Below are 21,390 nucleotides of genomic sequence, written 5' to 3' on the forward strand. Positions count from 1 at the left end.
TACTAGTAAAACTTGAGTTTTGCTGTTACTGTCTCTTTCAAGTGAATAGGGCTTTTTAAAATAAGGATTACAGATCTCAAAATACGGATTACAAATCCCAAGAATTCAGAGGAGGCTCTGTTCTGGTTTTGCAAAACAAGAACCAGAACTGGTCTGGATAAATCCCCTTGGGTTTTTTCAGCTCTAGAATGAGGTTTTTCTCATTGGCTGGAATGGCTGTTACATGCTAACGTACAATCTTCTTTCTGTCAAATCCTTAAGGTGTGGAGCTGTTTATACAGTGGAGGTCAGAAGTATTTCATTGCATCAAAGTGTGCAAATTTTGCTTTGCCATAGTGAAAGTCGTCTTGTATGTTATAGTAGGGAAGTGGGAAAGAAATGATCTCACTTAGAAGTGCTCCACTGGATTTAAAATGAGAGGTAACATGTTCCAATAGAAGTTGGCTTCCCTTGCAGTTTAGCTATCAACACACAGCGTATTTGTTCGTGAAGAGCTGAAGTTTAAACAACATTGACATGCTACTGCTCCTCGGCACAGACATTCCAGGAGGAATTACCCTCTGATGGAGATGTCTGTAGACTGAGACCTTGTCCAATCCTGTTATGTTTCATGGCAGCCTGAATGTCTTATTAGAAGTTCCTTCAAGGTTGGGGCAGTGGAGTGAAAAACGTATTTCTTTGAAATTAGGGATGTTTTGTGTGTTGCTAAGAAGCACCATAGTGTAAAGCCACTTCTAGTTTCCCGTATAAATCAAATCAAGATAATTGCCAGAAATCTAATGCCCTGCATAGGTTCTATTAGATTAGTATTAGCACTTAGGCCTCAATACTGCAATTGACTGCTCATGCCTGTTCGTGCAAATTGTAGAACTGGGGCCCATCTATGCACTATAATGTACGTACAATACTCCATTTAAGGCTTTCTGTGATGTAGCTGATCTGGTTTCCTAGGGCCAGATACTCCGATCACTTCCAAACCTCACTGATGTCCATGGAATTACACAGCTATAAATCAGCCCAGCATCTGGCCCCCTGGCTCTGAATCTACCCTAACCTCCCTTTTCAGACCATGCACTGCAGTATAGTTATTCAATTTCGCTTCCCCCTTATACTTAATCATTGAAGGCTGAGAGTTGGATTTTACTGATGGGATGTGTGCTGCTGTTGACGGCTATGGTGATAATTAGGCAGTTAATGCTCTATAACATCTAAGTGCTGGATCATCCTTTCCCATGAAGCACTAAAGAGTCAGAAAATGCTCCCGTGTGTTCTATCAGTCTCTCTAAGATTCTCTGTTACTGTCGTATTTGAGCACCTCCCAATCTTTAATGTATTTCTCCTCAGAACACCCTTGTGAGGAAGGCAAGCACTGTTATCCCCATTCACACATCGGGAGTTGAGGCACAGAGAGGCTAAGTGACATGCCCAAGGTCACATGTGGAGTCTGAAAGAGCAGAGACTTGGAGCTACATTGTTCCACTTCTAGGCTAGTGCCCACTGGCCCATCCTTCCTCTCTGTTCTGATCCCATCTTGTCAGAGGTCCCTCTCCCCACAAAAGCCCAGCTGCGCACCGCTCTTCTGTTGGGGTTATCTTGCATAAGAAGCACCATTGCGTAAGAGCTTGCTCGCTAACATTAGGAAAGTGTCATCACTGAGATTTCTTGAGGCTAAATTTGAACGCAGGCTCCTAGTGCAGCAGCTAAGGTGCGATTCCGACTCCCCCACCCTCCTGAACAAAGTATTTTGACAAACCATTCACAATTTGTCGGAAAAAAATAGTTTAATCTTCAAAATTACGTGTGGCCTGGTCTTTAACCTGGGAGTGACCTAAATGCCCAGGAGTTGAACAGGCCTGTATTGCTTTGGAGCCTTTTTAAAAAATATTCAGCAAAACTTGAAGGAAGAGTTTCAATGACTGGTGTTGGTTACTGATTTGTAAATATAAATCTCTCGGCACACAGTGGGAATTTGTTGTGATCGCTGGCAGGTGGCCACTTCAACTGGAAATGTACAAAGGTGTGGAGAGAGAAAAGAACGAAAAGTTCATTTTTCATTTAGTGGAAAACAGAATAGGGTTTAGTACTGAGTGCAGCTAAGGGCTCAATCCCAGCCTAAAATGCACAGACATATTTCACATTGAAGTCATTGGAATTACAGCCATGTATGCAAAGGCATAACTGGAGCTGGAATATCTCACCTTGATCGTGGCAATGGTTAATGGCATGATCAAGGTACAATATTTTAGTTGCTTTAGGGAGCAAGGCTTTGGGATTACAGAGATGAGTGAAACGTGAAAACCTTGAAAATTAGGAACATTGAGCAAACTAAGGGCCAAACGCTGTTCACTTGAGTAGTTCCATTCACTTTTAGGACTATTCAAGTGAATAAAACTAGCTGGATTTTGTCTTGCAGTTATACCTGATTTACTTTAAGCACAATGCATGTCTTTCAATGCCCATATCCAAAACCAAATCCTCTTACACAGCTAGCTTTCAAGTGTACAACTTAATATAAATTGCCATCCCATGCTGTTCCTAAAATGTGCTAAAACTCAGACCCATGCAACCAGAATGGAGTGCTCTCCTAGGTTAATATATCTGAAGAAGATAGGCTAGATGTTGTTGTATTTGGATTCAGATATTTGGTACTTTGAAGTTTATTAGTTTTGCTGGACATTTTTTTTTTTTAATCGGACAAAGGTCCTTTGGTTCTGAACAATCAACGATAATATTTGATGCCGTCTCAGAAATTGCTTATTTTAAGGTAGATTTAAAATAGATCGCCTCTCGACAATACATTCACTTTGCTTGTGATTTACACCCTTTCTGTGCTAGGGCTGTCCTGCGACAGTATTCATCCAGCCTGCACAAGAAAAAAGTGTGATCTTTAGGGTTCTCAAACTCTATCCTTTCCCTTTTGACATAGATTTATAAAAGGGCTTGGTCGTGGGAGAATTCCCATAGGGCTCAGTGATCAGGCTTGGGCCCATCCTCTTTGGAGATTTTGATGTCACTTTTCCATAAGCGTTACTGAATAAGCTTCTAGTCAGGGAATGTCAAACTATTTTTTATATGTATCAGTTTGTAACAGAGCCTATTGTCTCAGCAATTGTGTGCCTTTATACTATTCAGAATAGATACACTATATCAAACTCCCACCCTCCCATACATTAAGGACATAAAAATGGCCACACTGGGTCACACCAGTAGTCCATCTAGCGCAGTTTCCTGTCTTCTGACTTTTGGCTGGTGACAGATGGTTCAGAGGGAATGAACGGAACAGGGCAATGGATCCATTGATCCATCCCCTATTGTTCAGTCCCAGTCAGAGGTTTGGGGATGCCTAGAGCATGGGGTTGCATCCCTGACCATCTTGGCTAATAGCCATTGATAGACCTATCCTCCTCAAACTTATCTAATTCTTTTTTGAACCCTTGCCCTTCACAACATCCCCTGGCAATGAGTTCCGCAGGTTGACTGCGTTGTGTGAAGAAGTATTTCCTTAGGTATTTAAACCTGCTGCCTGTTACTGGTAGCAATGGTCATGTGTCCATTTAAAAGTCTGACTTAACAGCTCAGTCTTTTGTTTGTGGCCTGAAGCTCCCCAGACTCAGGATCTGGCACCACTACAAGGGGCAATGTCCAAAACCATGACTTTTCTTGCTGAGAGTACCCAGCTGCTTCTCCTGGAAAGTTCAACTCCAGGATCCAAAAGTAAGATGGATTTTAACCTCTGCATTGTCTTGGTAAGACCTTCTTAGTGAACATGCTGTAAACTAAGTTAACCTATCCGGGATCAGGAAGAGCTGGTATTTTGTGATATAGTGGTGCCATCATTTTCTGCAGAATTGAAGCTTTCACTTAAAAAGGTCTATCCCTGTACTTGGGGCGAGGAGGGAGGAGGACACACACCATGACACACACATGAATCTAACACCAGTGCAGCACTATATTACTGAGACTGTGGTTAGCAATAATAGCTCTAGGAGGGTGAACTATCCCAGTTCATCTCAGTGATAACTCTGAAGCTCCTTGATGATCATCAAGGCTGACATTTCACAATTTTGTTCAATTGCTGATGTTCGTAGCTGCAACATCCAGCCACTGTAGAGTTATGGATAGGGATGGAGTAAAGAACCATCACTTTCATTCCTGACCCACTAAAGTTCATCTTTTCAAAGGATAGAAATAGCTTTTTCATAAAGAGCAAAATCATGATTAGAAACTTCCCCAAAACAGTTGCTCTCCATCAGCTCTGCCTTTACTTTGCTTCACCTGTGAATTATTTTGAATATTATATTTAGCATGATGCAATAAGGAGAAAATGGAAAGAGACATCTTCATTTAAATAAGGGGCTCTCTTTCATTTCATCCAGTGCAAACTGATTCATGAGCTGGCACAGGGTCGTGGCACCTGAGTGAGAGTAACTGATGGCAAGTATGACCGGGTGTTTGTGCAAGTGACTTAATATGATGGAGCAAAGGAAATGAATATTGGGGAAAATATCAATAAAAATGACACACATTCCTTCCTCTTTGCTGAGCAGAGAACTTGAATTCTTTTCCTTTCCCCCATAATTTTGTGTCTGTATGCCTGATTTGCAGGAATTTTCAGCTTTGTTTATTTGTTTTTTTAAAAAGTGATGTATATGAAATAAGTTTTGGTTTCTCTTTATTGTTTTGTCAATCACCAATATACACTTGGTTTGATTCATTTACTATAGTAGAGGTAAAAAATTTGAAAAGTGCTTAAGTCCCATTTCCAAAAGGGGGGATGCAGGCATTTGGGTATTTGTCTCATTGAAAGTCCATATGATGTAGGGCATGTCTACACTATAGCTGCTATGGCAGCTCAGCTGTGGCCCTGCAACTGTACCACTAACGTGCAATAGTGCAAAGGCTTCCTACGTCAGCAGAAGGGGTTTCTAGTGCTTCACTGAGACCCATTATGCTTAACAAATGCTAAAACCAACTTTATATTAGGGAGACGTAAGATTATGTAGTTATAGATCTACAGTAAATTTAACTTCAACTCAGATCACCATAACTTCTCCACCGCATTACATCCTCCTGTCAAACCACCTCGCTTCCATATGCATGAGAAAAATAGCAGGCTTTGCAGCGGATCTCGTATGTTGGCTGGATTACATGGACTGAGACACGTGGGTTAAGTACTGTGCACCTCTTCCTTGGCTCGTTGAATGTAAACATCAATGCCTGTGGGGCTGTACTGTAGTGTCTCTGACTTTGACTGTGGTTGATTTTAAATGGGTTCCAGTCTGGACATGTACACACCTTCCCATATTGTTGATCTTTTCTGACTTATCCCTCTTATTTTGCCAATCTGAAAAGGATGTGCTGGTCTAGGGCCTCATCCTGCAGTCCTATTGAAATCAATGAGGCAAATTGGGCATCTACTTTCATCCCATGAAATCCCATTCCAGCCAATGGGATTTAGTAGAGTGTGAGGGGTCAATTTAGCTTGAGGAGACTATTTACATGAATAAAGGCTGTTTGCATTAGTGCTATGATTCCTCACAGGGTCTTTTTACGATCAAAAGGAGTTAGGTCAGGATGCCCCAAAGAAGCAAAACGGAAGGCGTGATAGTGAGACGAAAGATGCTCCCCCCCCCCCCCCCCCCCAGCCATTTCTTCTCTTCAACCAAGATGCGCTTGGCTTATCTCTATATTCTTTCTAATTATTTCATGTGAACCAGGCCCATATTGTGTCAATTCTATGAAGGTGAGTCCAAAATCACCTTGGACAAGGCAAGTTAGTATAGCCTCCTTGAGGAAAGCCAAGTGCCTAGAAAAGGTGAGATAAATTTGCCAATGGAGTATCCGATAGAATCTCATTGTCAAGCTGGACAGGTAGGAATTCGGATTCACTGACTGGTGTTTAAGAGTGGATTGAAATGATAACATCAAGCACAATGAGAGAGACCAAACAAATAATGGAACAATCCTTAGTCCAGGAGTGCAAGGAATTGAGTCTGTCTGGAGTTACTAGGTGGTACATATGAGATGAGCGCAATTAATGGAGGCTCTTACAAAGGCCTGAGTAAAGTCTGAAAAAGCCAGTGTGATCAGAGACCAAGCTGTGGGTTCCATCTTGCTCATGCAACAAGCACAAATTGGCCTTAGGGCAAGGCCAAGCTTCTGTGCTAACGAAGTGCAGCTCGATGCTGCAGTGTGTTGAATACTGTTAAAATGACAAGGTATCACTTTAAATTCTCAGAAAGAATGAGGAGTACTTTTGGCACCTTAGAGACTAACAAATTTATTAGGGCATAAGCTTTTGTGGGCTGAAACCCACTTCGTCGGATGCAAGTATTGGAAAATACAGTAGGAAGATAGATATACACAGAACATGAAAAAATGGGTGTTGCCATACCAACTCTAATGAGACTCATCAATTAAGGTGGGCTATTATCAGCAGGAGGAAAAAAAAACTTTTGTAGTGATAATCAGGGTAGTCCATTTCAAACAGTTGAGAAGGAGGTGTGAGTAACAGTAGGAGAAAAATTAGCATGGGGAAATAGTTTTTAGTTTGTGTAATGACTCATCCACTCCCAGTCTTTATTTAAGCGTAATTTCATGATGTCCAGCTTGCAAATTAATTCCAGTTCTGCAGTTTCTTGTTGGAGTCTGTTTTTGAAGTTTTTTTGTTTTTTCCTTCAACAAAAATACTTCAGAAACAGACTCCAATGAGAAACTGCAGAACTGGAATTAAACTTATGCCCTAATACATTTGTTAGTCTCTAAGGTGCCACAAGTACTCCTCGTTCTTTTTGCTGATACAGACGAACATGGCTACCACTCTGAAACCTGTTTAAATTCTCAGGGGTTTTCCTGGTCCTGCTGCTACAGAGTCGGGGATCTGTTGGGAAGCATTCAATCTGGGGCGTTTAGCAGTCCATCTGTGAGGAGCTAGAGCAAGTTGGGTGTCTCTGCCTGAGCAAGCAGCCTGCTTTGTCTCTTTGTTTTTGGGGTTCTTGTGTGTTGTCATGTGGGTTCTAAGAAATAAAGTAGTGTTATGTTGCAGACTCCAAGAAAGAGTATTTAATGTTTTTTAGCTAACTTCTCTGTTTGTGAATACCAGATATTTTCTTTCCATCGCGCAGGGAAGATGTCCATCTTGTTACCCATGTTCTAGAGTCCCTACTCTACTCCTGCTGCTAGCACAGGGGGTCTCCCCCCTTCATATTTTATGCATGCCTTTAAGGCTTTCCGTGCATTCATTTTACATTCATAGGGTTTCTTAAGATAAAGTCATGAAAAGTTCTTAAAATCAAGAAATGCCAGTGTTTGTTGCAACGAAAAAAGAAGCTGGAGCATACAGAATGGTTTGAGTTGCTTTATGTTCAAACTCAGATATGGTCAATCAGCTATAAAACAAACGTGTAGTTACATTTTTACAATTGCAAATTGTATTGAATTAAATTCTCCCAGCTAACATTAGCTATGTTGTCATTGCGTTGTGCCTGAATGGCTTTAAGCATCATTTGGAATCATTCAAACAAGCAAAAGTGCATTCTTGTTTGGTAACTTTTTCTAGGGCGAACTTGTAAGTCAAGAACATCCAGGCTGTCTGAATTCAGGTTATATATGTATAATGAGCTTCTTAAGGATCCAGGGCTTTTCTGCAGAAAGCCTTGCTATCATCTGGTCTAAAATTACATCCAGTCTTCCTCTAAACCAAGGTTGACTTTCTTCACCTGCACTCTGCTAATACGAAGGAAAAAGGTTCTCAAGATGCTGTGACAGGTGTTTGTTCCAGCAAGTTCATATTTCGAAAGCACTATCTTTAGTGCACACTGACATGTGACACCTTTTCCAATGGCTTTTACAGGCAGACACTGACGTGTTAAAAGGCAGCGAGATTATTTATTATTAACCCTCCCATTTTTGTGTCGTCCTTGCTGGTTGTATGCCCAGCAGAACTATAGTCAGAAAGGGTCTTGCTGTACAAGTAGGTATTGTTCTGTTTCATGCCTGAACTAGGGGGGAAATTAATTTTCCTGTCAGGGTAGATACTTGTGTGATAATTTTTAACTTGTAGCTGCTCCAGCACAAATGACTTTGCCTTAAGTTTTAACTGCTGGATGCTGAGTCAGACAACTCTGACTAAAATGTTGGAGCTAAAGAATTGCTACATCCACTGGTTGTCCGTTAGATGTCGTGTCCTCCTTTAGGAAAATAATACGATGCTATTCTACAGCAATCACACAAAACACTGTCTTAGATACTTATCTGGCCACCATTGCCATCGTATCTGAACACCTCAGAATCTCTAATGTATTTACCCTCACAACACTTCATGAGGTTGGGAATTACTATTATCCCCATTTCACAGATAGGAACTGAAGCACAGAGAAACTCGGTGACTTGTCCAGGTTTCTTTGGAAGTCTGGGGCAGAGCAGGGACTTGAAGCCATGTTGCCCAAATGCCAGGATAGCACTGTAACCAACAGGCAATCCAGCAGTACTACGGGAAGATGCAATGTTTTGGGCCACTGCTTTTAGAAATGGAATAGTGCAGAATTTTTTAAAAGATCTATAAACCACCAAACAGGAGGTGACAGCCAGAGCACGTTGTAAGAACGGGAGCTGAGTCAATTGTGTGGCAAGTGGAGCTGTGGCTAAAGTAGGGTTTTGGTTTTTTCTTTAGAGATTTGTGCTCCACCAGATCAACCTGTAGATTAGCGTGAGACCTAACAGCTTCCCCTTGTGCTGTCTAGACAAGCTTTCATCTGGCTTGCCTGGCTCCTTCAAGCTGAGTTATGTGATTGTGACAGCAGGGTCTGAGACACATACACTGTTTGATCTAGCCCTCTTCTGAAGTAGTAGATCCCAATGAACTGGAAGGAACAGCAATCTGCTTAGAAGAAGGTGGTCTATTATGTAAAATGTTTCTGTGAATGACTAGCTAGAAACACACAAGTAGCAAATTGGCAGCTTGTAGGAGACGGGGCAGGGGGAAGATAGGTTTTGTTTGGAACATACATATTAATCATGGGGGTTGTGATGGATCTTTGATTCTCAAAGGGATTTATTTTAGAACTCTTCGTTAAATCTTTAATTATGAAGAAGGTTGGAGACCCAACAGGGACCTGTAGATGCAGATGTAGAGGATGGTTATATTTAGTCCTGTTGTTTTAAAAATATTTCATTGAGAAGAAGTTGTTGACGTCACACTGGGAATAATTTGAAGTGACAGCAAGCGCAGCAGTTCCTGGGTTTCAGAGCTCCCGATTCCTATTTGAGACTGGTTCAAACTATGCTAACTTGCTGCATGACCGTGGGTAAGTTGCTTAGGCTACGTTGTTCAGAGGTGCTGAGCACCCACTGACTTTAGTGAGAATTGGGAGTGCTCGACACTTTTTTGAAAATCGGACCCTCAATTTTTATCCAAGAGTCTCCTAGCTATAAAATGGGTACACTTTTCTATCATAGAGGATTGATGGGAGAGTCGGTGCATGCAGTTGTTTTCACTTTGATAATGATAGTGTCAGTCCTAAGTGTTCAAAAATCAAGATTGGCTTAATAAAAATCATGAGACTTATTAATGGGAGGGATGTTCTCTCTTTATTCACCAGTCTGACTTTTGAATCTTTAGGATGTGCTTTTTTTTTAAGCTTTTCTCTGCTACCATGAGGACTAGAAAATTATTTTTTAAAAAAAATGAGATCTGAAATTCTCATGTATTCACAAGAGTCCAGGAGCTGGGAATTTAAGAAATGTTGCAAGACCTATGATAAAATCACAAGTCAGCAATATTGCTTTCATCATAAATTCTCTTTTTTGACAGGGAATATTTCTAGAGATAACCCTGATGCAGACAGACACATGTTAGTAATATCATACAGCTATAGAGACAAAAGCTTTTGATTCAGCTAATCAGCCATATTAAAAAACAATGTAAGTAGCATAAATTGTAGTGCTTGGCTACACAAACACTTAGTTCATGTCAAACTGAGGTGTAAATCTCCCCTGCACTAGCTTGCCACGGACTAAGTTCTGACGCACTTAAAGTTCCCTCGTGCACTTTGATCTATTCCTGTTTCAAAGCAGGGTAGATAGAAGTGCACTAGGGAACTTTTAATGTGTCAGCAGTGTCCACATGGTGAGGCAGGGTAGATTTATGCCTCAGCTTGCTGTGAACTGTAGATGAGCCCTTAAATTTGCAATTTTGGGGATTAGGAGTAAGAACAGGATGATTTAAAAAAACCTTCTAAAAATTGTGAAGTATAAATTATTTTTAGACCCTTGTTCCAACTTGCTACTCTGGTTAGATACAAAATGGAGAGGAGTATATTTGAGAACTGGTACATCTCATTACAGGGGCAGTTGTTAATTACAGTTTCAGGATGATTATCTGACAGATGGATTACCTGCCTTTCCTGTATCACATTTATACCTTAACTATGGAATAATCTTAATTGTTTCTTCTCTCTTGGGCCTGGTTCAATAAAAACTCCATCTGCCATGTGTGCTGTGCAAGCCCAGTGTTTTAGAGAGGAGGGGGTTTCTGTCGTCTGGATGCCAGACGGAGGATTATAGACTCTGGCCCGAAGCCTTTTCCATTTTGCTGTCTGTAATGATATGCTGCAATATGATGCAAGTGCCACTGCAGTAAAATGCTGCTGCCATATGATATTGCCCTTGCTGGTCAAGGGCTGAAATTCCGATTGCTGCAGCTGCTGCTCTGTGTGATTATACAGCACCCTCTTTGTCCTGAAAATGGCAAGCTAAACATTGTGCCTTCAGTCACAGCCCTCAGCATGGTATGTTTCGTAAACCTCACCCACCTGTGAGGCAGCATAAGCCAGCGTGTAGGACACTGGACTGGGAGTTAGGAGACTTGGGTTCTAGGCCTGGCTCTACCACTGACTGGCTTTGAGACCTTGGGCAAGTCACTTCACCCCTATGTCTTGTTCATTTAGGTGGTATACTCTTTGGAGTTTACACTGTCTCTTTCTATGTGTATTGACAGCATATAGTACATTGGAGCTCCAATCTCTATTCTCTAGGCACTACTTTAATACAAATATCTAATAATACTTCCCTCTCTGCTTTACTCTGGTGAGATAGTTGTTTGTTATTAGCTTATATCAGCAGTACATTACAGCACCTTCCGAGCTAGCCCAGCTACACTGGTTGGATGCACCAAAAGGGCAGAGCAAAGGTACAACCATTCCCCGGCCCAGCCACTCTGGGGAGCATGCCTGCTGATTCCCAAGGTCTGTGCAGGCATGTAATGTGAATTCTCATTTCCCCCTTACTCTGTATGCATCCGATGAAGTGAGCTGTAGTTCATGAAAGCTTATGCTCAAATAAATTGGTTAGTCTCTAAGGTGCCACAAGTACTCCTTTTCTTTTTGCAAATACAGACTAACACGGCTGTTACTCTGAAACCCTTACTCTGAGCCGCTGTGTAGGCCAGGTCACAAGCTAGCCTTACATGCCTTTAAATATCAGTCCTTCACAAATCATTTCACCCTTTGTGGAGATAGATGTCAGGAGGCTGAAGTCTTGTGTCCTAACCTGTGCTTTTCTTTCTCCCACTTCATTACTGCTGAACACTCTTCTCTCCACAGGCTCCCCATCAGGCTCATCAGAGCCTTCACATCTGTTACCACTGGTGTTTGGTGTATTTGAAGCTAACCTCATACAGATTTAGTCTCAGCTCGGTGTTCTTTAAGCACAATATGAAAACTTTTACCTTCCAATCCAAGGGCAATCAGGACTTACCGATTTCACAGCTCATGAATATGAATGTGTGAAATACTGACTGATATCTATTTAAACACCTGTCCGCTCTCTGTAGAAGACAAATTCTATACAGGTGGCTGTTCAGATTATTATTAATTTGGGGTCAAACCTTGACTCAAGAAATCCCAGTAAAATCACTGGGAATATGGACAGTAGGCTGAACCCTGTATCTCCTTTGCTTCTATGTTTTTTCTTGAGAACATAATTAAACTGACTGATGTCATGGAGGAAAAGAATTCACACTGTGCTTATTTACAATGTATATGTAGGTATCACTTACATTTATATAGCAGCTTTGCAAACTCCTATACAAGTTATAAATAGACATCACTTCCCTTGTCTCTGCAATGTGGCCATCTCAAGGGTGGAATGTGGCAGCTGTTTAACTGCACAATAGCATCGCAGAATTGCTTATGACAGAAGCAAAGAGTGCTGCCTTATCCATTTGAAATGGAAGTAGGCAGAAGGTAACTACTTACCTATTTGGCTTCCTTCCTGCTGGATAGCCAGCCAACAATACTTCCTACAGCACATAGGAGATCCTTGATTTTTTCTCATCAAACCACTGGCCTAGGTGGAACTCGCTTTAGGGACTTCTTGCATGAGTGTGATTGGATTGGGCTCTTGCACTGGGAAATCTGATGTATGAACCTATTGTATTTGGCTTGCCTCCGTATCTAGCTCCAGTAAGGGTTGATATGACTGGTTATAGACTAGCATTAAAGGTTGTTCGCTAGTTTCAACATTTTTGCTAGGGGCCCCAGCCTGCAAAGACTTATGCATATGCTTGACTTAATTGACATCAATGGGTCAACTCACATGAATCGAGTTAAAACAGGTGCATTTTTTCGGGATCAGATCCATGATGATATTGTTCATATGAGAGAAAATAACCAGTTGATGGGAAAGGCAGGAAATTTTAGAGGCTTGATTAGTTACTGTTTTCCCCCACAGTGCTAGGATTCTTGGTCGATTTCTCCGTCTCCCTCTTCTAATGGATTTGCCATACATGTCTTTTATCTCCAGGAATTTTTATGCATGCTGATAATAGTGTAATCCTCACCTCTGGGTCAGCCATCTGGGAGTTTAAACTGCCATTGCCATGCTAAATTTCATCCTCTTTGCCAGGGGCTCAGATTGGATCAGCTGTTTAAATCATCTTAGCACTAAATACATGTTATTTAGAAAACAGAGAGAAAGCGTCAGACGTGAATAATTAGCCAATAAATGCTCCATTCCCATTCAGTGGATTGCCCCAGGAAATGAGAAGATACTTGTCAAAATTATTGGCACTTACGCAGTCCCCGAGTGGTTGTCCTATTGTCAGCGACTTGTAATTTGTCCTTCTGAATCAGGTTGCTCATGGGAAACTAGGTGAAACTAAGGTATTGTCTACACGACACCTTTGCTTCAGTTTCAGCCATCCATGACCAGCCATTGGTGTAGTTGCCTGGAGTGCGGAACCCCTTGTGTAGACAGGCATATCTGCTATTTACAGTGCTTGAGACTAGGCCAAGCTATGCTGGTGCAAGTCTGACTGTCAGCATTTTACCCTGTCTGCACGAAGGGTTTGCTGTGATGCAGTAACACTTGTGGCTGAAATCTGTGCATATTGCCAGAGTAGACAAGGACTGAACTTTTGCAGGAGGAAATTTTTCTATATTTCCCTGGCTAATTACATTGAGAATATGGAACTTGGCTTTGAAATATTTTTCAGGGAAGCAGTCCTGTTCCACTCTATAGTTTTGAGTGTAGCCTGACAATAAAGCTCATTACCCTTAGGTTCTCCTACACAGTACATTGATATGGGAGGAAATGATGCATTTAGGCATCACATTTATCAGGTCGGTCGACATTATCCTACAGCTGCACTGACTCACTTCCACTTCCCGGTCAGTGCTGGCAGCTTCATTTGTTACTCCATGTTATCTTGTGTCTCACCCAAAATCTCCTGGCTTCAAAGGTGATGGAAAATCTCCAACAGAGGATCATGACGAAAACAGTCTCTGCTGCATTTAGCTTGAAAGACTGTGCATTGTTCCTGTACAGTGTAGCTGCCATGCATGGCCGCAGTCAGTTCAAGGGAAGTTTTCAAACTGTATCATGCACAAATTCTTGCCTTTACTGTTTCAACACTGGGTATAAAGCCTTTCCTCTAGTTTTTAAGTGTGGCTTGTGTGACAAAGTTCCCGCTCTACCTTGGTGGGTCTTGCGCTTATTGGCGGATTTGCTCGCCTTGGAGCTTCACGGCAGCCCTCAGCTTGGCCGTTTTTCTGAACCCACAGTCCAGGTCGACTCCTCCTGTGTCTGACCAGGAGTTGGGAGGATTTGGGGGGAACCCGGGCCCGCCCTCTACTCCGGGTCCCAGCCCAGGGCCCTGTGGAATGCAGCTGTCTAGAGTGCCTCCTGGAACAGCCGTGCGACAGCTACAACTCCCTGGGCTACTTCCCCATGGCCTCCTCCGAACACCTTCTTTATCCTCACCATAGGACCTTCCTCCTGGTGTCTGATAATGCTTGTACGCCTCAGTCCTCCAACAGTCCGCGTTCTCACTCTCAGCTCCTAGTGCCTCTTGCTCCCAGCTCCTCACACGCACACCACAAACTGAAGTGAGCTCCTTTTTAAAACCCAGGTGCCCTGATTAGCCTGCCTTAATTGATTCTAGCAGCTTTTTGATTGGCTGCATGTGTTCTAATCAGCCTGTCTTAATTGTCTCCAGAAGGCTCCTGATTGTTCTGGAACCTTCCCTGTTACCTTACCCAGGGAAAAGGGACCTACTTAGCCTGGGGCTAATATATCTGCCTTCTATTACTTTCCTATAGGCATCTGACTAGACCCTGTCACACTTGTTATATTGATTCAGCTGTGGTTGGGACCTCTAGATGCTAGTATAATATACAAAATAACAGCCAGAGCACAGATTTGCAAGCAGAATTTGGCTGTCTCAGCAATTTAAAGTAGGTTAAGCGTTCGGAACAGAGAGTGTGCTTAACTTTCAGTTCACTAACTTTTTGCCATTCTATGAAAAGTCTGGCTTCTGAAAAGCACCATGGTTTTCTCTTGTATTTGTACAGCACCTAGCATATGCAGTTGTGGTCCATGACTGGGGCTCCTAGGCACTACTGCAATACAAATAAATAATTTAGCAAAGCCCTGATGTTCTTATGCTGTTGTACACAGCTGATTTAATAGTTATAAATTACAGTTGAGGGCCCTCCATTGTGTAACCAATTGGGATCTCTTTAGCTAAATGTAGCTTTCAAACATCTTTCATCTGTCTGAGCAATCCAGTTACAAGTTTAAATATTCGGGTTCATGCTGTTGATCTGCGACAACTGTGCAGATTTTGGGTCCTTCTGCCAATTAGTAGATTAAAATGATGGATAAACATCATCTACGCCTGGTATAACCTTGTAAGCAGCGTAGCTATGTTGGTCCCAGGATATTAGAGAGAGAAGGTCGGTGAAGTAATGTCTTTTGGACCAACTTTTGTTAGTGAAAAAGACAAGCTTGGACCCAAAGAAGAGCTCCGTGTAGCTGGAAAGCTTGTCTCTTTCACCAACAGATTTGGTCCAATAAAAGTTATTATCTCGCCCACTGTAAGCTCTCTGGTATCACCTTGATCCTTTCTTGATTCACTGGCACTTTATAACTTAACGTATCAGAATGGAACTTGTTTTTGTGCTAGGTGGTTGTTAATAGTCATGTTTATTTGGGTAGTGCCTGAGGACCAACCAAGAATGGGACACCTTGTGCTAGGCACTGTACAAATATAGAGTAGTGGATGGTCCCCTGCCCTGAAGCATTTACAATCTAAATAGCCAAGACAGACACAGGGTGGGAAAAGGGGTAGAACACAAGCAGAGTGAACAATGTGATGGCAGCAAATGGCATGTTAGCGTCACGATTTGTTGGGGGGTTGGTTTATTTAGCAGGGGATCGGCTGAATAGAAAGAAAACTGAAAAGCAGAAGAGACATTAAAGGGAAGCAGGTGAGGAAGATAGGGAAGAGGGGAGACTGGGTAGGTGTGGAGTGAAGCTGAGGTGAAGAGGCAGCGAGAGGGTTGGAGCAAACTGACAGTCACCACAGACCAGAGATAATCCAGTCAGAACTGTAGAAAATTCTCTGGAACCAGAAGGTCCCTTTTTTGGCTGTATCTGCGCCAACCCATTGGAATCTCTGTCTGTCTCCTCTTTGCTCCGGAACCACATGGTGGGGGGAGGGAGGGAAAGAGGCTCCATCTGGGTTCTAGCTTCCCCTGGAGAACTTCATTCCCTCTCCACAAGGACAGCGGTAAATATTTGTCAGGTACATGTTATGTGGTCTCTTAACCATGATTAGGCCCTGAGAAGTGGGAATAAATATTGGCCTAAATATTTAGTGTGTAATGATTCCTTAATATGGTAAAGCCAAGGTGGGTGAGGAAATATCTTTTATTGGGCTAATTTCGTCTGGGGAGAGAGACAAGTTTTTGTGCTTATACAGGTTTTTGAGGCCTGAATGCCTCATACAGAAACTTTGCTAAACATTCTAGTCTACTTGTAGGTTATTAAGTTTTCTATCTTTATGGCCCTTGGTGTTCATTGTTAGCATGGAAACAGGATGTTTGTTCAGATGGGAAATGGACAGCAGGAGCAAATCAGAAGTCAGGAGAACGTTCCTGTTCCCAGGAGGGCTGCAATTGGCTTCGATTTGCTAGAGATGAGTCTGATCTGCAAAATCCAGCAAGGCTAAACTGATATTTCTCACCTTGCAGGGTTTATTTTTTATCTTTCCTATATTCTTTATCTGTGCCTTGTTTTTTTTTGTAGGTGGGTGAGGAAATATATAATCCTGAGGGTAGATGATTTGGTTAGCTATATAACGTGAATGTGGCTTAAAATTGCATCGGCAATATTGCTTGTCCTCATATTTTTTTCTGTAGCTGTGTTTGGGCCTGCTTTTATGAGATTCCTCTTATGGGAGGAGATGAGCATCCCCAACTCCCATTCAAGTCTTTGAGAGTTGAGGGCACTAGGCCTGGTGCAGAGGTTTCTCAGCACTTTGTTGGATCAGAACCTTTGGTACTTTATTAAATATTGTCTAATACATGCTCTGATCTAGAATGACAGATTGTAGGTCTCTTTTCTGTTATCAGTTTTAGGGTTTCAGTATTATTTTAAAAATAAGAAATAGATACCAACAGCCATATCTGTAAAATACGGAAAAAACTGCAGGGACCTTATTTTACTGAAACTCTTAGGTTTAGTATGGGTGCAGATGATCTAGAGAATTCCATGTTTATTTCATTCCTCAGATCATATTTATGATTAACACGATTCAAATCAAGAAATGGCAATATTTACAAATTGACTGATTGCTTTCAAATAAACCACACCATAAAATACATTTTGTAATTCTTTCTGTTGACAGATGCATTCTCAAGTTACATTTGATCATTGTATGGGCAAAGCTGCCTTTATGAACATAGTTTGCTTATTTTTACTTTAAATTGTTGATTGAAAGTCGTAAACTTGCTAAAGAGAAACTTCACAGTGCAGTTTTCATTATATGCAAATGTCAGGTGGACATTGTGGTCCTCCTTTTATTTCCTGTAATGGACCCTGTTTCCATTCCCTTGTACCAGAAAGAGAGCTCTGGGGAAATGATGTGGATTTTAGCCCCTCTCTATACACAGAGGGTATGTAGAAAACTCAATTTTCATAATGTAAAAGTCAATTGTATTGTGATTCCATGTGGCATAATTTGGGTTTGCTCAGTTCATTGTTACTCTGTCTTCTTATTGAGCAATGAGACAGTGATGTTCAATGAAACAGAACTCTGAGAAGGTTAAGGTGAACAATGCTTTGTATTGGCAGCAAAAAAAAAAGGTTAAAAATATTTTAAAAGGTATGAAATGTAGTGGTTTACCTATTTCCTTGCTTCTTGTGGGGCATTCATGTAAATCAGATCCCCGCCCTACCCCCCCTTTTAGTATGAAATACATTCCCCTATATAAAGACGTTTAGCCTTAACTTGTAATTTCCCTTTGTCATTTTGGGCCAAATGATTGGCCTCAAATCCTGCTTTCCCATTGTCATAAAAAGGGGCATTTTGCTGCAGTGCAGAATGAGAGAGAGAGAGATCTCAGGATAGCCAGTAGCCCAGTTGTTAGGGCACTTATTTGGAAAGTTGGAGACCTGGGTTCAAATTCCTACTCGGACCTGATTCAGAAATGGAAGTGGGCGCTGTCTGCTTTAATACTATATATCTGGCTCTTCTCTGCTCATGGCACTGGGTGCCCAAGCTGCCCGTCTTCCCTTTTCCCTAATGCAGCCTGCACAATGGGCACACTGACAGAGGCAGATGACCTAGTCCATGTGATGGCAAAAGGGCTGGGAGGCTGCAGGCTGTGTTGCTGAAGGATCTGAAATTTCTCATACTGTCTCCCCTGCGTGGTACCTACCATGAAGAGGAGACGGTGCTCTGAAAATCCTCTGTATTGGACAGAATGGACAAAGGGCATGTAGATCCTTGGCCCAGTTTTTATTGTAACAGTTAACACTCAACTTTCCTGCTGTAAACTATTGTGTGTGGAGGCTAAATCTGAATTCCCAGCTGGGTCACTGTCAAATCTTATCTACAAATGAGAGGGTTTTCAAAAGCACACTTGTTGTTTGAGTGTGTTGGGCTGATTTACATAATAATAGACAGAGCTGTCATTTCCAACGCCGCATATTGACAATACGTTTCCTTGCACTGGGGGCTGGTGTATTGTGTATGCACGACACTTACAAAGTAGCTAATAAATAAAAATCTGCTTCAGAATTATCATGTAGGAGTGACACCGTTTGCATATTTCAACCCAGGGCCAGGGACCATGGGGGAATTCTAATGAGATTCAATCTCACGCAATAGGCTACAATCTGAATGATACAATATATCATCCACATATTGTAGAAATCAACTCCATAGATTAATTCTGCAAAAAATAAATCTCAGTGGTGTTTCCATACAGAGGACTGGGTAATGATTCCAAGAGGATTGCTGTGGATCAGAAAATTAGTATGTTAATAATAAAATATTGTTCTTTGGTAGAAGGCTTATGGCATTATAACTAAAGCTGCTCTGGTACAGTATTTAGTCTTGTTTAGATAGACCTGCAATAGCCTAATCCCTTGTTCACCTCCCATTTCAGCTGCTAAAATCTGCTTGGAACAGAACATTTCATCTCCTTTAAGCAAATAGGCTACCCAAGACATTAAATGCCTTTGAGAAACAGTAGTGAGAAAAAACAGCCACATAAAACCAAATTCATTCGAAGCTATTCCAGCTGGAAAACTGCACTAAGGAAATAGTTGGGGGGGGGGGGGGGGGGTGAGGGGAGCTCCTGTAGTTTTGTGTTTCTAGCAAACTTTACTTTTGTAAATAAGACTCTGGAGTCCCAAAAAGCCCTCCCTGCTTTGGGCATGTTCCCAGCATGATGTTAGAACACTGAGCCAGTGGTGGAATATTCATTATCAGATGCCCTGGAGGTAATTTGATGACAGAATTCCACTACTAGCCTGTCTAGTAGGTAATAGAACAGTACACAGTCTAAAGTAACCCATCTGCACACTATAAATTGTAAAGCAGTGTGGTCAAAGGCAGGTAATTACAGCAAGTGTATGTTACTGTGACAGGCTTCTTTAATGGGTAATGCAGCTAGAGCGTATGCACTCGTGTCACCGTAGTGTCCTGCATACTGTCACTGCTCTATAAGAATGTGTAATTTCATTCCTTTTTGTTTTCTGGATGGTCTCTGCTTGTCTCTCAGGAGACCCACAGATTTCTCCCCAGTTTTCTCATCCTTAAAGATCTTGGTGAACTTACTCCCACCAGTGGAGAGTGGGAGCCATCTTTAATAGTGCTGGGGCTCAGGGCTTCAGCCCCGCAGGAAGCACTTGCCAGTGGTTGGGGCTTCAGCCCTACTCCTGCTGAAGCCCTGAGACCCCACCTCCTGTAGGACTGAATCCCTGAGACCCCCTTACACACTGGGCAGAAGCCCCTAGCCCTGCTGCAGGGAAGAAGCTCCGAGCTCCCCTCTCCCAGTCTGGTAGCTGGAGAATTGGGGGGTGGGGGGGGCATGAGGGGCTCTGTGAGCCGCACTTCAAGTGTAAAAGAGCTGCATGTGGCTCACGGGCCACAGTTTGGCCACCCCTGGTCTAATATATCAAAAACTAGAGGACTTCACTCTCCAGGGTTGCCTATCTGGCTTCTTTCACCAGCAGTAAAAGTAATTAGAAATATTGTGTTAATTTCCCAAAGGGATGAAATAGAATCTTACAGTAGGATGTTACCTTCTGATTGACACCTCGACTGTAAGTTCTTTGGGGCAGGGAGGGTTGTCTTTATTTTTCTGTACAGCACCTACCACCCTGGGGCCTGTAACTGGGTTTCCTGTGTGCTGCTATAATACAAATAACAAAGGTAGGCACGGGTAACTGAAGAACAAGAAGTCACACGGAAGCAGCACATGCATCATGACTTGCCCTTTCTTTCATGCCTGGCTTTTGGAATGTACTGTGGGGTCTCATTCCCACGCCGCATAGTTGATGGAAGACCGAGTAATACTTAAAAGCAAATGGAAGCACATAAAGGCCACGTGCAGCTTCAGGCTCCCCAGACTGAGCATTTTTATCCTAGAAAGTCATGAAAAATGTCCTTTGGCTGTAATCCCAATTTATATCATAGCAGAAAATGCCCAAAATGTGGTGGCAACCTCTCTGTTTGGTCACGCAATGTATGGTATGAAGATACCAAGCTAAAATCAAGAGAGTTATTTACTATCTGTTAGACACCATCCATCATCCAAAGGAGTAAGCCTGGAAATTCAGGGTATTCATTCTCGTGCATTTTTGGCTTCCTTTAAAATGGCAGGTATAAAGGTTTATTGCTTAAATTCTCTTTAAAAAAATTGCATGTAAGGCCAGGCCAATCCCGTTGCAATCTGTTTTATGTCCGTGAAGGATTCATCTTGAGAATAAGCTGCACAAGCGGATCAAGTATGCAGATGCGGTTCTCATTTAACGCTAAGCTGTTATTTAATGGAGACAGAGCATTAATGGAGCTTAATTTTCTTGCTCAGTCCAGCCTCCTCTGCACTCTCCTCACAGCACAGTAGCAAGGCCAATGTGTGTTCCGAAGAGCTGAGCCTGGCCGTGCCCCGTGGTTAAGATGGGAAGAACGGAAGCCCCTTGTGCTTTGAGTTTTGTAAGGAATGGTATCCCTTTAAGACCAAGGAGGGAGTCTGGCTGAATGCACAGCACCCTTTGCCCAATCAGATTGCACTGAGCTGGCAAACGGTGGCAGACTCCTTGTCCTTACAGCTGGAAGGGGCTAGTTCTAAAAGAACGCTTTGTAGCTCAGTGGTAATTCTGTATAAAATTTGATGACGGTGTTTGGTCTTCGGTGTGTGCAAACAGCTTCAGCAACTTGAAACTGTGAATGTAGCTGTTGTTTGTAGCGTCTATAGGCCTCAGCCAAGATTTGGGCCCCATTGTCCTAGGTGCTGTGCAAAAGACACAGTCCCCCCAAACCATACATTCTTGATGAGACTGAGCCAGTAAGTAAGCGATGTTATCCCCACCTAATAA

Source organism: Chelonia mydas, chromosome 17, assembly GCF_015237465.2.
Source record: "Chelonia mydas isolate rCheMyd1 chromosome 17, rCheMyd1.pri.v2, whole genome shotgun sequence".
Taxonomy (NCBI): Eukaryota; Metazoa; Chordata; order Testudines; family Cheloniidae; genus Chelonia; species Chelonia mydas.